Source organism: Crinia signifera, chromosome 8 (assembly GCF_055691185.1).
Source record: "Crinia signifera chromosome 8, ASM5569118v1, whole genome shotgun sequence".
In the NCBI taxonomy this organism is placed as follows: domain Eukaryota; kingdom Metazoa; phylum Chordata; class Amphibia; order Anura; family Myobatrachidae; genus Crinia; species Crinia signifera.
The window spans coordinates 100566036-100581878 of record NC_139224.1 but is presented as its reverse complement, the minus strand read 5'-3'; the positions used below and the strand labels follow the sequence as shown (position 1 = coordinate 100581878).

Sequence of the window (15843 nt, the reverse complement as noted above, 5' to 3'; positions counted from 1 at the left end):
TCACATCCTCTAATTCTCCTGATTCGTCTGTAGAATCTTTATCTAAGCATTCTACCTCCTCTGAAGAACCCTCTTCCTGACTGAACTCAGCCTGAGTTCTGCATCTTTTAGAATACAAGAAGAAATATCACAATATCCCGTTAGCGCTGTTTTTTGAAGATTGGCATTGTAAGAATTCTTCCTTGGATACAATGCTTGTTTCATCCAACTCATCAACTCTTTGAGCACATCAGTTTGTTCAGATGTCTTATTAACATTAGTTTGACCCTCTTCACAACTCTCACACAGGGATTTCTTCTGAGCGGATGCAAACACTTTATCACATGACATGCAGGTAGATTCAATAAATTTCTTTTTAGAAGACCTTTTCTTGTGAATAGGTGAACTACAAGACACAAACTGCACTAAGTATCTATCTAGAAACAAAATCACTAATGCCCAAAATCAAAGGGCTTACCTCACAGGGGCATCATCCGGCTTGTGGGGAGAAGGCAAGTCCATGCTGGTTTTCATTCAGCAACACACACCAAATTATGCTGGTTTATATTTCCGTTTGCAGGGATTTAAATATGGCGCCTTAACTCCTTCAACCGCCGGCCAGCGTTATTCAGGATGGCCAAGCAGAACTAAAAGGCTTCCTCAGTTTTGCTGTGGGGAAGCCTTAATCGCGCACACCTTGTGCCGCTGGGCGGAAGTGAGGCGCAATCGCGTACTTCTGCCCCTTCTGCCTTAATCCTCTCAGCGTACAGCCGCAGCTTTTCAGCCTGGGATGCCGCTGCTGCGCTGGACTTCTGCCCTCTTACATGGCGTTTCAATAGCCAATCTTGACTGCTATCTCCTGCTGCTACTGCTCCGGACAGAAGGTACTTATGCCCTCTGTTAACATAGTGCAATTTAAGGCAGGCATTTTATGCATAGAGGCAGGTATGACCACACTCCTCATGCATCTTCTTCTCTCCGGGTAGCCACCCCATTCAGCTCCTATGCTGACCAGAGATAACCCTGCTTGAAACAAAACAAACCTCCTACTCTGTCCTAATCTAACGAAGACAGGGAAAAAAAAGACACAGGATAGAAGGAGGAGGGGTCTATTACACCCAAGGTGGGCGGTCCCAGAGAGATATTAGTCCTGTCTAATCTATGGGGGAAGGGAACATCCCAGTGTTATGGCTGCCATGGGGATCGTAGAAGAAATAGGTGTTTTTAGCATGGTGAATAGCTTTTCTCACCCAGGGCCAGATTCTCTAAGCTTCAAAAGTGATAAAATGGAGAGTGATAAACAGTCAGCCAATCAGCTCCCGTCTCACATTTTTCAAACAGTCTGTGATATGGCAGTTAGGAGCTGAATGGCTGGCTGTTTATCACTCTCCATTTTATCACTTTTGAAGCCTAGAGAATATGGCCCCCAACCTGTCTTCACTATTACTTGTAATGTATTAGGTTACCTATGTATTTATGTATTTTATATAGACTAGACACACATACTGCTACTGTGTAAACAAGTCTTTTGTTTGTGTACTATCTGTTGTGCAGAATGCCTGTATCTTCATGTTCGCATGGCTTAAGATGAACAGTGCCCGGGATTGGGTTAACACTTAACATGAGCTGGTCATTTGTTTCCAATAGACCTAAGCTCACTTGCCAGTACACTGCACTGTGTGGCTTCAACATGTCTGCTAAAGCTGGAAATCAGCAGACTCATTGGTCAGAGACTGCGCTCCTCTATCTTTGAATAACTGATTCCTTTCTGTGAAATTGGGCCTTATTCTGGTTGGAGCGGCCGGGCCGTACGCGTACGTCCCGGGATTTTTTATGATCTGCGCATGCGTACATTCGCTAATGCGCAGGCGCGACCACTCACCAACGCTTACGGACGGGTCTCTACGTGCGAAAAAACCTGTACGCGAGTGTACGGGTATTGGGGGCGGCATAGGGGCGTGTTGAGGGGAGCGGCCGAAATAATGAGGGAAAATGGGCGTAAATATGGGCGTACACGGGGGTGTGCACCAAAAATGAGCGGTGCTACTACCGCACGATCGACTAAGGCACCGTTCATTTCGGACACAAAACAGGCGGCCGCCAACCGCCATCTCAAACCACCCCTACAGATACCGCATGCCAGCGTGCGCCTGAGTTTGCTAATTAACGCTGATTCCTACTCAAACACATACACCTGAATGTAATAAGCAATGCTGCAGTCTATTAAGTCCAAACCATGATTTCACTACCTGCAAGCCACACACAGCACTCAAACACATTGGAAGCTTATCTTTCTATACTTCTCGACATTTAAAGGTTTGTTTAATTTAAGGTAAGAATCTTTTTAAGACCTGCTTATATATGCTAAGGTAGCTATTTGCTAAACAGTTAGACACATTCACTATGTGCTTTCATAGACTTTACACAGTAGCACACTCAATCTACACAAGTCGACATGTGTCAACGTGTTCACTCTAATACAAACATAGGTTTTGTATTTATGATACAATAACATAAACCACATCAAACACCTACAAAGGATGTTTCAGCAATGTTTTAAGCCCATGCCCACTATTTTGCACATTAATTAATTCAATCAATTAATTAATTTTCATAATTATAGTTGAAAGGCAAGATTTGCAGGTCCATATATGTGAAGGGTATGCCAGCGTACACGGACGTACGCTCACTCTCACGAGCGGTGACATAAGCTAAGTTTTCTATTGAAAACAATAGGGACCCGTCCGTGCAAGCTGGCGTACGCTCAGATAGCCGCAAGAAGTCGGTGGGAAGACGGACGAGAGACGTCCGTAAACGGTGGCGTACGCTCAATTGTACGCCAGTTGTCGGAGTGTAAGGGCTGGCCCGTCCGTGTACGTTGGCGTACGCTCATTTGTACGCCACTCCCCTTCTACGTTGTTTATGCCCGTACGTATGCGGCTGAGTTGTGGGTGGACTTAACCCCAACGGCCGCGTACGGCTAGCGTACGTTAATAGTGAACGTACGCACGTTTGGCCGCACCGATCAGAATAACCTCCATTGTTTCTTAAATTGTTTGGTCTTATACATCATAGCCTCGCCATTTTCCTTTCCTTTATGTGAACCCACCCTCTACCCTTTCCAAATACCTTTATAAATGTTGCAATAAAGTTTTAAAAGAAAAAAAAATGGTATCACTGCATTTTTTTTTTTTTGCAATATTGCACATCAAATGAATACTTGATAGTTTTTCCATTACTCAGCCGAGCTGCTTTAGTGTACAATTTAAACGGATCCCAATGACTGCCGATGAGTTCCTGTGTTTGTGTTTAAGCTGTGTTTTCTTTTGAAGCGCTGCCAAGGCTCTGGTGTTAATGACACTAGCAGGAAATCATAAGGCAGGGGGCAGCTGTGTATTATTCTGGATTTAGCTGTGAACACATCACACAGAAAACATGCAGATCCACTGGGAGTATGAGATGTGTTATTATAGAGGACCATGCTGATAATGACAGAAGTACTACTACTTTTAAAGTATGACTTTAAGAATATATAATTCCAAAGACAAATGCCAGGACAAGGTAATGTGAAAGGCTCTCTACTTCCGCTTTAAATCAGCATTGAAGATAAAGTGACATTAATGGAACATCATCATCCTTGACATTTTACTACTAATGTCACACAAGTGGAATAAGACTATGTATTTTACCCATACTTGCCTACTTTTGAAAACTAGTTTCAGGGAGATTATAGTTGGTAGTGAAATTTTGCACAGCGCCCCATTGAGGGGGTAGGTCATGCTCCACCCAAAGGGTATGTCTAGTTCCATATATGGCGAGATTTTGGAAAAGTGATTGTGAACGTGGCACCTAGAAGCGTGGGTGTGTACTGCTACATCTGAGAGGCATCTTGTAAAATGACTTGACTTATATCCAAATGTAGGTGAGCCCCAAAGCAGTTAGTAAGAGCTACTATACTTGGTAAAGTGCTGGGAAATTATGCCGATGATTTAATGTAAATGTATCTATCTCTCATTCCCCCAAAAATGTAACAGTGTAATCCTGTAATGTGGGCTAGGTGAAATGAGGGAGATTGCTAGACTAATGAGGGAGAGAGGGACATTGCTGTTATTTCAGGGAGTCTTCTGCAGAATGCAGAAGGGTAGGCAACCATGATTTTACCCACCCAAATCTACTGTGCACCACCAGACCTAGCTTGAAATAATGCATTGGTTTCACTTTTTTATATAATTAAAACAAATAGCAAATCTCTGAGGCCTATGTGAAGGGAGGAACATCTTATAATTATTAAATTCTTAATGATACTTGGTATCTTGGAATGCCATGCCCGGGCTTGCTGGAGGGCCCGGCAGGAGCCGTGGTCCGACCCCCTTCATCTCTCCCAGGCAGCAGCAGCACACACGTACAGCTTGCACTGTGCTGACAGCAGGCTCGGCATGAGCGTCTCACTGACAGCGTGAGAGGTCATGTTGAGCCTGCTGTCAGCACAGCACATGCTGTAGGTGTGTGCTGCTGGTGCTGCTGCTAAAGAGGGGGATAACACTCCCCCCTCGACTTTAGAGAGTTTTTCCACTCTCCCCGTAAAATTTGGGGGCTTTGGCCTAATCGCGGGAGGTGGTCACGCCTCCCGTGATTAGGCCACGGCCAAAAAATGTTACCGGGCATAACTCTCGACGGCCCTGTGTATAGGCTGTGTGCATAATTTTTAAAGTGCGGCATAATTTAAACAAAACTGCCGCGTTATACTGGAGTTCTACCGAAGTGATACAGAAGGACCGAAAACAACAGCAACTCAGAAAACCAAAGGACTGCTTTAACCCCTTCCTGACAGAGCTAGTTTTTGCGTTCCTGACAGAGCCATTTTTTTCAAATCTGACATGTCTCACTTAAGTGGGGATAACTTTTTTTTGCTTTTACTTATCCCAGTGATTTTGAGATTGTTTTTTCGTGACACATTGTACTTCAAATTAGTGGTAAATTTGGGTCGATACAGTCTGTGTTTTTTTGTGAAAAATACCAAAATGTCGTGAAAAAATGGAAAATTTAGCGATTTGCAAAATGTTAAATTTTCTGCTTGTGAGACAAATAATCATACCACTCAAAATAGTTAATAACTAACATAGACCATATGTCTACTTTATGTTGCCATCATTATTTCAACTTCCTTTTAATTTTTTGGGACACTAGGAGGCTTACAATATGAATAGCAAATTCTCAAATTTTCAAGAAAATTTCAAACACTGATTTTTTTAGGGACCAGTTCAGTTCTGATGTGACTTTGAGGGACTTGTATGTGAGACACCCCCATAAATGATGCCATTTCAAAAACTGCACCCCTCACAGTATTCAAAACAGCATTTTGGAAGTTTGTTAACCCTTTAGGTGTTTCACAGGAATTAAAACAAAGTGTAGGTGAAATTTCAAAATTTCATTTTTTTTGCAGATTTGCAATTTTAATACATTTTTCTAAGGAACACAGTACATTTTACTAGAGAAATGTGACTAAAAATTGATTCCCCCAATTCTTTTGTTTTCAAAAATATCCTATATGTGGCCCTAGTGTGCACGTTGACCAAACCACAGGCTTCATAATAGAAGGAGCACCTACTTGATTTTGGAGCCTCCTTTTTATGAGATTATTTTTTAGGCACCATGTAGGTTTCTAGGCACCATAAGATGCTAAAATTTAGGAACCCCCCCACAAGTTACCCCATTTTGCAAACTACACCCCTCAGGGAATTCATCTAGGGGTATAGTGTACATTTCAAACCCCCAGGGGTTTCACCAATTGTGGTACAACTGGGCAGTGAAAATGAAAAATTAAATTTTTTTACACAAAAATGCAGTTCTGGCTCAAAATTTTTCATTTTCACAAGGAATGAAGGAGACAAAGCACCCCAAAATCTGTGCCCCAATTTCTCCCGAGTACCGCAATGCCTCACATGTGACAAAAAAATACCAGTTGGGTGCATGGCAGGACTCAGAAGGGAAGGAGTGATTTTTGGATTTTGCAGCTCAGATTCTGGTGGAATTTTGGTGGGTGCTATGTCGCATTAGCAAGACCCCCCAAGCACCAATACAGTGGAACCCCCCCACAAGTGACCCCATTTTGCAAACTACACCCCTCAGGGAATTCATCTAGGGGTATAGTGTACATTTCAAACCCCCAGGGGTTTCACCAATTTTGATACAAGTGGGCAGTGAAAATGAAAAATTACATTTTTTTACACAAAAATGCAGTTCTGGCTCAAAATTTTTAATTTTCAGAAGGTATGAAGGAGAAAAAGCACCCCAAAATCTGTGCCCCAATTTCTCCCGAGTACGGCAATGCCTCACATGTGAACAAACAATACCAGTTGGGTGCATGGCAGGACTCAGAAGGGAAGGAGTGATTTTTGGATTTTGCAGCACAGATTTTGGTGGAATGAATGGTGGGTGCTATGTTGCACCAATACAGTGGAACCCCCCCACAAGTCACCCCATTTTGCAAAGTACACCCCTCAGGGAATTCATCTAGGGGTATAGTGTACATTTCAAACCCCCAGGGGTTTCACCAATTTTGATACAAGTGGGCAGTGAAAATGAAAAATTACATTTTTTTACACAAAAATGCAGTTCTGGCTCAAAATTTTTCATTTTCAGAAGGTATGAAGGAGAAAAAGCACCCCAAAATCTGTGCCCCAATTTCTCCCGAGTACGGCAATGCCTCACATGTGACCAAAAAATACCAGTTGGGTGCATGGCAGGACTCAGAAGGGAAGGAGTGATTTTTGGATTTTGCAGCTCAGATTCTGGTGGAATTTTGGTGGGTGCTATGTCGCATTAGCAAGACCCCCAAAGCACCAATACAGTGGAACCCCCCCACAAGTGACCCCATTTTGCAAACTACACCCCTCAGGGAATTCATCTAGGGGTATAGTGTACATTTCAAACCCCCAGGGGTTTCACCAATTTTGATAAAACTGGGCAGTGAACATGAAAAATTACATTTTTTTACACAAAAATGCAGTTCTGGCTCAAAATTTTTCATTTTCAGAAGGTATGAAGGAGAAAAAGCACCCCAAAATCTGTGCCCCAATTTCTCCCGAGTACGGCAATGCCTCACATGTGACCAAAAAATACCAGTTGGGTGCATGGCAGGACTCAGAAGGGAAGGAGTGATTTTTGGATTTTGCAGCACAGATTTTGGTGGAATGAATGGTGGGTGCTATGTTGCACCAATACAGTGGAACCCCCCCACAAGTCACCCCATTTTGCAAAGTACACCCCTCAGGGAATTCATCTAGGGGTATAGTGTACATTTCAAACCCCCAGGGGTTTCACCAATTTTGATACAAGTGGGCAGTGAAAATGAAAAATTACATTTTTTTACACAAAAATGCAGTTCTGGCTCAAAATTTTTCATTTTCAGAAGGTATGAAGGAGAAAAAGCACCCCAAAATATGTGCCCCAATTTCTCCCGAGTACGGCAATGCCTCACATGTGACCAAAAAATACCAGTTGGGTGCATGGCAGGACTCAGAAGGGAAGGAGTGATTTTTGGATTTTGCAGCTCAGATTCTGGTGGAATTTTGGTGGGTGCTATGTCGCATTAGCAAGACCCCCAAAGCACCAATACAGTGGAACCCCCCCACAAGTGACCCCATTTTGCAAACTACACCCCTCAGGGAATTCATCTAGGGGTATAGTGTACATTTCAAACCCCCAGGGGTTTCACCAATTTTGATAAAACTGGGCAGTGAACATGAAAAATTACATTTTTTTACACAAAAATGCAGTTCTGGCTCAAAATTTTTCATTTTCACAAGGTATGAAGGAGAAAAAGCACCCCAAAATCTGTGCCCCAATTTCTCCCGAGTACGGCAATGCCTCACATGTGACCAAAAAATACCAGTTGGGTGCATGGCAGGACTCAGAAGGGAAGGAGTGATTTGGGGATTTTGCAGCTCAGATTCTGGTGGAATTTTGGTGGGTGCTATGTCGCATTAGCAAGACCCCCAAAGCACCAATACAGTGGAACCCCCCCACAAGTGACCCCATTTTGCAAACTACACCCCTCAGGGAATTCATCTAGGGGTATAGTGTACATTTCAAACCCCCAGGGGTTTCACCAATTTTGATACAAGTGGGCAGTGAACATGAAAAATTACATTTTTTTACACAAAAATGCAGTTCTGGCTCAAAATTTTTCATTTTCAGAAGGTATGAAGGAGAAAAAGCACCCCAAAATCTGTGCCCCAATTTCTCCCGAGTACGGCAATGCCTCACATGTGACCAAAAAATACCAGTTGGGTGCATGGCAGGACTCAGAAGGTAAGGAGTGATTTTTGGATTTTGCAGCTCAGATTCTGGTGGAATTTTGGTGGGTGCTATGTCGCATTAGCAAGACCCCCAAAGCACCAATACAGTGGAACCCCCCCACAAGTCACCCCATTTTGCGAAGTACACCCCTCAGGGAATTCATCTAGGGGTATAGTGTACATTTCAAACCCCCAGGGGTTTCACCAATTTTGATACAAGTGGGCAGTGAAAATGAAAAATTACATTTTTTTACACAAAAATGCAGTTCTGGCTCAAAATTTTTCATTTTCAGAAGGAATGAAGGAGACAAAGCACCCCAAAATCTGTGCCCCAATTTCTCCCGAGTACGGCAATGCCTCATGTGTGACCAAAAAGTGGCAGGACTCAGAAGGGAAGGAGTGATATTTGGAGTTTGCAGCACAAATTCTGGTGGAATGATGGTGGGTGCTATGTCGCATTAGCAAGACCCCCAAAGCACCAATACAGTGGAACCCCCCCACAAGTGACCCCATTTTGCAAACTACACCCCTCAGGGAATTCATCTAGGGGTATAGTGTACATTTCAAACCCCCAGGGGTTTCACCAATTTTGATAAAACTGGGCAGTGAACATGAAAAATTACATTTTTTTACACAAAAATGCAGTTCTGGCTCAAAATTTTTCATTTTCACAAGGAATGAAGGAGAAAAAGCACCCCAAAATCTGTGCCCCAATATCTCCCAAGTACGGCAATGCCTCACATGTGACCAAAAAATACCAGTTGGGTGCATGGCAGGACTCAGAAGGGAAGGAGTGATTTTTGGATTTTGCGGCTCAGATTCTGGTGGAATGAATGGTGGGTGCTATGTGGCATTAGCAAGACCCCCGAAGCACGGTGAAATTATGAACCTAATATTCCATAGATGTGTGGTATATTTTAAAACACTCCTTTATACATAGGCCGGGTTTGTCGGGGCAAGTGTCACACTGGAAAATAGTTTGCTTTCTTATTCCCTTTTTATAGCAAACTTTGCACCTTTTTTGTGTCCTGCCCTTTTTTCCAGTGGAGGGGATTTCATCAGGAAAATGCTGCCCTGGTACAATACGGGGGCCAGTACTAGAAGTACTGGGGCCCTCTGCCTGCTGGTTCCCAAATATTAGGCCCTTTATGACTTCCTCTTGAAAGTGCATAAATGTCCCCCTCTGGCCGGTAGAACGGAATAGCACGTAAGCGTTATACAGTGCCATCTGGATGATATACACGGCCACCTTCTTGTACCAGATTTTTGTTTTCCGCAGGGCACTGTACGGCTTCAGTACCTGATCTGAAAGATCCACTCCGCCCATGTACCTATTGTAATCCAGGATACAATTAGGTTTTGAGGTGTGGGTACTGGTACCTCGTACAGGGACGGAGGTGGTACTGTCTCCGTGAATTGTTGTCAGTATAAGGACATCCCTCTTGTCCTTATATTTGACCAACAACATATTTTCGTTGCATATTCCCCTGCTTTCACCCCTTCTCATTACTTGGGCAATGTGCGTTTTTGGGAGGCCTCTTTGGTTCTTGCGCACAGTACCGCAAGCTGCTGTACCTCTTGAACCAAGGGCCTTAAACAGGGGGATGCTAGTGTAAAAGTTATCCACATAGAGGTGATAACCTTTATCCAGGAAGGGGTGCACTAAATCCCAGACAATTTTCCCACTAACACCTACGAGGGAGGGGGGGCATTCTGGCGGTTCAATTCTTGAATCCTTCCCTTCATAAACCCTAAACCTGTGGGTGTACCCTGAGGTGCTTTCACACAGTTTATACATTTTTATGCCATACCTTGCCCTCTTACTGGGAAGGTACTGGCGGAATTTAACCCTTCCTTTAAAATGTATAAGGGACTCGTCGATACAAATAAATTTTTCAGGGATGTACACCTCTTCAAATTTGGCACTGAAATGATCAATGACCGGCCTGACTTTGAATAGCCGGTCAAAGGTGGGATCATCTCTGGGTGGGCACTGTGCATTATCGGTGTAATGTATAAATTTAAGAATTGTCTCAAATCGAGTCCGGGTCATGGCCATACGGTAAAATGGAGTACTGTACAGAACATCTGTACTCCAATATTGCCTAATTTCTGGCTTTTTTACTATGCCCATATGAAACACCAGACCCCAAAACGTCATCATCTCTACTGCATCTACAGGGGTCCAACTAGCAAATGATGACGTGGGGTTTTGTGCAATAAACTGCTGGGCATATAAATTAGTTTGGTCCACCATTAAATTTATAAAATCATCAGAGAAAAATAATTTGAAAAAGTCAATTTCTCTGAGACCTGTGGAATCAAATTGGATTCCTGGCATGGCCAAAAACTCAGGAACCTGGGGCTCAAAATTGTCTGGTGGTGGGGTCCATACGAGATCAATTGTTGGGGGGGGGTCTCAGCTGCTCTACGGGGGCGTCTTTGAGGGGGTCCCTCATCACCAGAGGAGGAAGAGGAGCTTAAGACGAATCCTTCAAATTCCCCGCTTGCATCACTGGCTGTGTCAGAGTCAGAGGCAAGCATGGCATATGCCTCCTCCACTGAATACATTCTCCTGGATGACTGGGAGGACATTTGGGAGGACATTTGGGAGGACATTTGGGATGCCATTTTTATTTTTGTGTTACTGGTAGTGAAATGTTTCAACACGTGTATAGTGTAGGGGGGGGTACAAACTTTATTTCAACCTGGGGGGAATGTAGTGTGTAATGTGTATGTAGTGCAGAAAAAAAAAATACTTTATACCAAAAAAAAAAATTGAAGGGGTTAAAAAAAAAAAAATTGAAGGGGTTAAAAAAAAAAATTGAAGGGGTTAAAAAAAAAAAAGGTCCTGCGCCAAAAATTGAGCACAGATGTTGGTCAGTAACGTCTGTCACTGAACAGCGCTCAAAGGCAACAGGAATTTGATCAAAAAAAAAAAAAATAGATCAACCCTGTGCCGAAAAAGCTGATCAGTGATGTACGTCACTGATCAGCGCACAGTGGCCACAGGACACCCACAAAATCACAGTGTGTGTAAAAAAAAAATTAAAAAAAGACCACACAGCACCCACAAAAAAAAAAAAAAGGTGATCAGTGATGCGACACTGATTACCAGTGAGGGGCAGCAGGTGCACAACCTTTGGTGCAACTGGCAGCAACTGACAGGTATATATAAAAAAAAAAACCTCTGCGCCCCCAAAAAGTTGCTGATCACCTCAGATATGGTGATCAGCACAAAAGGCGGGGGTAGCAGACACAAAATATACACTCTCTATCACTCTCTGTCACTATCTCTCTCTATCTCTCACTATCTATCACTATCTATCACTATCTATCACACTGCAGCAGCAGCACTGACAGTTATATGTATAAAAAAAAACCTGCACCCCCAAAAAGGGGGGGTAGCAGACACAAAATATACACTCTCTATCACTCTCTGTCACTATCTCTCTCTATCTCTCACTATCTATCACTATCTATCACTATGACACTGCAGCAGCAGCACTGACAGTTATATATATAAAAAAAAAACCTGCACCCCCAAAAAGGGGGGGTAGCAGACACAAATCTCTCTATCTCTCACTATCTATCACTATCTCTCACTATCTATCACTATCTATCACTGCAGCAGCAGCGACAGTTATTTATATAAAAAACCCCTGCACCCCCAAAAAGGGGGGGTAGCAGACACAAAATATAGCTCTCTCTGTCACTATCTCTCTATCTCTCTCTATCTCTCTCTCTCTATCTCTCTATCACACTGCAGCAGCAGCAGGAAGTCTCAGGAAGTCAGATCCAGGAAGCGTCCAGCACGCTACAAGCAGTGATCAAGTGATCAGGTAAGGTATTTGCAAGGATCAGGTAAGTATTAGCAAGGATCAGGTCGGTATTCACGGCAGACAGGCACGGTGACCGTTCTGCACGCTATTCCAGACCGGAATGGCGTCTGCAGCGCAGTCACCGTTAGTTTAAATGTCGCGCCTTGGCTGTGATTGGTCCGTGGGTCCCACGGACCAATCACAGCCTTGGGGGCAGGTGGGGTGAGGTGTCATCGTCACCGATGACCCCCTCATGCCCCCTGACGCCCGGCGGTGATTGACACCTGTGTTACCGAGCGTCTGATTCGCTGGTAACACAGGAAAACGCTGTAATTGGCTGTTCACACTGAACAGCCAATCACAGCGATCGCCGACGGGGGGGGCGACATCGCAGCCCCCCCTGGGCATGCAGGGACATGTCTGCTGTCAGGGACAGCAGACATCGTCCCTCTGTCACTGCGTCTCGAGACGCAGTGACAGTTTAAAGTCATGACGTACATTTATGCCATGTGTCGGGAAGTACATCCCGGCCATGACGTAAATGTACGTCAAATGTCGGGAAGGGGTTAAGTGAGCTCACTTCATACTCACAACATACTACTCCTGGCTGCTTAATCTGGCTATTCAGCCATTTAGGGGAAAATATACTAAAGAAAATTTGTAAAAAAGTAGGTGTATTTGTATCCAGAAATACACTTATTTTTGACATTTACCGGTACTATCCCGAAAATACGGCAATTCGTATTCTTATTGATAGCACATCAATACGACTACGAATTGACGTATTTTCGGGATAGTAAATGTCAAAAATAAGTGTATTTCTGGATACAAATACACCTACTTTTTTACAAATTTTCTTTAGTAAATTTCCCCCAATATCACCATTTCTACATCTGCAAAAACTTTGACTATCGCTGTTAATGCTTGTATCTGCACTGTCAGTTTTGAACATGCACAGCTGTACCTCTAATGACTTCACCTCTCCTGCTCTTCCATTGATAGTAGGTGTCCCCCAAGATTTTATTCTTGGTATTCTTCTTCTCTATCTTTACATGTCCTCTCTGGGTGAGCTCATTTGCCCACTCGACTTCCACTATCATATCTATGCTGAGAATACTGAAATCTACCGCTCCTTTCCTGATCTCTTTCCCTCTATCCTCACTCATACAGTATCTCCAACTGTTTTTCTGCTGTCTACTCTTGGACGATCCAGCGCTTTTTTAGACTTTTTTAGACTAAGCTGACCTCTTCCCACCCTCCTGCATAAAACCTGACCATCTATCATCCTAACCTTTTGTCTATGCTCACTTCTTCTCCTTCTGCATCACCCCTGTCTGTCTAACCCTCCCCTTTAGATGTAAGCTTTCACAAGCAGGGCCTTCTCTCCTCATGTGCCTTTCTTAGAATATATAAACCTCTGCCACCCTGATGATTGCTTCAGTGTCCTGTCCCCTGATGCAACTATCCATATTTACCATGAGTACCCAGAACCCCCCCCCCCCCAGGGAGTCTAAGGGCCCTAGGCTGAAAGCTGAGGGTCCCCTATTTCCATGGGTACAAGAATTTTTAAAATCAGCCCTTAGGAACTGGAGATATCGGACTTCAAAGCAGTGGTCCCCATCCAAGCCTGTTAATTGCTCTTCCCAGTCAGATATTTCAGGTTCTGTCTGACGTAGAGTTTTTCTGAGGGTATATTCCAAAAGCTGGGACTCTCCCTCTTTGATGGACACTAGAAGTTTGTCTCTACTGTTCACAGAACCAGAGATATCAGCCTTCCAGCATCTGATTACTGCTCCAGCTCCACACACCTGGTATGTAGTTTTATATACTCGCTGCCTCCTGAACTCTGATCCCCTAGTCCCTAATGCCATTTGGTATGTGAGATTCCCTAAATTTTAATTCCATTTAAATCTAATAAATCTATTTCCGGGAACTGGAAATATCTGCAGTCAAGCAGGCTGTCCTCCCACCAGAAAATTATGAATAATAAGCCCACTCCACTATACACCTCTCCTCTGCATATTACACATCCTCTACCACCCTGGAAGTTATGTATCAGGGCCCCTTCATTCAGCCCAATGCCCCCTTCTCCCACCATCTGTGCAGTAAAGGGGTAATTAGTGGAAGTTACTGATCCAGGCCCTACATGCTGAGCGGTTGATATAATAACCTCTACCACCCGCGGGACATCAGAGCTTCCGCTCATAGCACCCCTACCGCTGGAGGATCGGTAGGGGTCCCAATACATTGCTATGCCCACGGGTCTACACTGCTGTTGACGCCCCTGTATATATATATATATACATACATACATACATACATATACACACACACACACACTCACACACACACAGCAATACCCAGCACACAAATCTCTCAGGTTCCCAGATAATGTCCAGAATATGTCCAACGATGTGTACAGCCTTTTTTCAATGGGATTGTACCATAAATCCCAACAAAGGTACTTGCAAAAGAGAAGGGAGAAAGAAAGCGCACCAATGAGCAGAGGTATCATAAAAAATATTCACTGATTTTAATGCTCACATACATTGCGGTTAAAAGGAAATGAGCTTGCCAGCTAGATGTAACACAAGGATGACAGATGGAAGCTGCACGTCACTGCGTCAGACCAACAAGCCTAATGGCTTGTTGGTCTGATGCAGTGACGTCCAGCTTCCATCTGTGATCTAGGCTGCTCCGTGTACCTGATCTGTTGTAGTTTTTGAGTCTATACTCTGTGACGCTCAATTTAAGTGTCTGCAGCACTAGTCACTTGTAGTCACTTCCCTAGTAACTGGACAATATGTAGTAATAGAAATAGTAAGTGACTTTGTGCGCTGGCACCTTCCCTGTGAATGGGTGACCGTATTGAAAAAGTGAATGATTTGTGGGTAATAAATATTACAGTACTTCCCTTATTATGTCTATCTTCACCTCACAATGAGGCTCTCCAACAATATAAAAGAGATGGGGACATGAGGAAGATGGAGAAACAAATAGTGTAATATTTCCAGGGATAACAATTTATTAATACAAAAACACTCCAAAATACAATAAAATATTTTCACACACAATCATAAAATTGGACCGGTTTTGGTCTCCTTAATTATATGGGTGGGGGTTTTCCAGATTATGGTGATTTGAACGGCTGTAGGAAAGTTCTTTCAATCCTTAGAGGGCCCTTGGTTCTCCGGATAAACCTGGGTCCCAGGTGTCTCACAAATCTCCAGCTCTGGATTCCTCCTCCAGATTTCTGTCCGGCGGTCTGAGGCTGTTGCGTGGCTGACCTCACATCTGTTGGAGTGCCGTGATCCTTGTGTTACATCTAGCTGGCAAGCTCATTTACTTTAACCGCAATGTATGTGAGCATTAAAATCAGTGAATATTTTTTATGATACGTCTGCTCATTGGTGCGCTTTCTTTCTCCCTTCTTTTGCATATATATAATTATTTATATATTTTGGTCTAGCTATAATACTTTAACTGACCCGGCATATACTGGGTCACCTAAGTGTCCATCTCCGTGCTTAGCTCTGCCACTCTCTGGAAACCCCCTTCTGAAAATCCTGCTTTGTCCCCGGGTATGTATGACTAATATTCTCTGTACTGATGTTGGATGTTATACTGCCCTAATATGTATTAAAAATGTGCTATAAATCATGTCAGTGATCAGCTCCCGTTATATGTAATGTCATATCCAAATAGAATGTCCCGTACATGGTACATACAGAGGTATCCATTTG

General features: G+C 43.5%; 1 protein-coding gene across 5 annotated transcripts in view; it reads right to left on the bottom strand.

Moving 5' to 3' along the window:
* DENND1B (DENN domain containing 1B) overlaps nucleotides 1–15843 on the bottom strand; it is a 214830-nt gene that overhangs the window by 182515 nt on the left and 16472 nt on the right. The window lies entirely within an intron of this gene.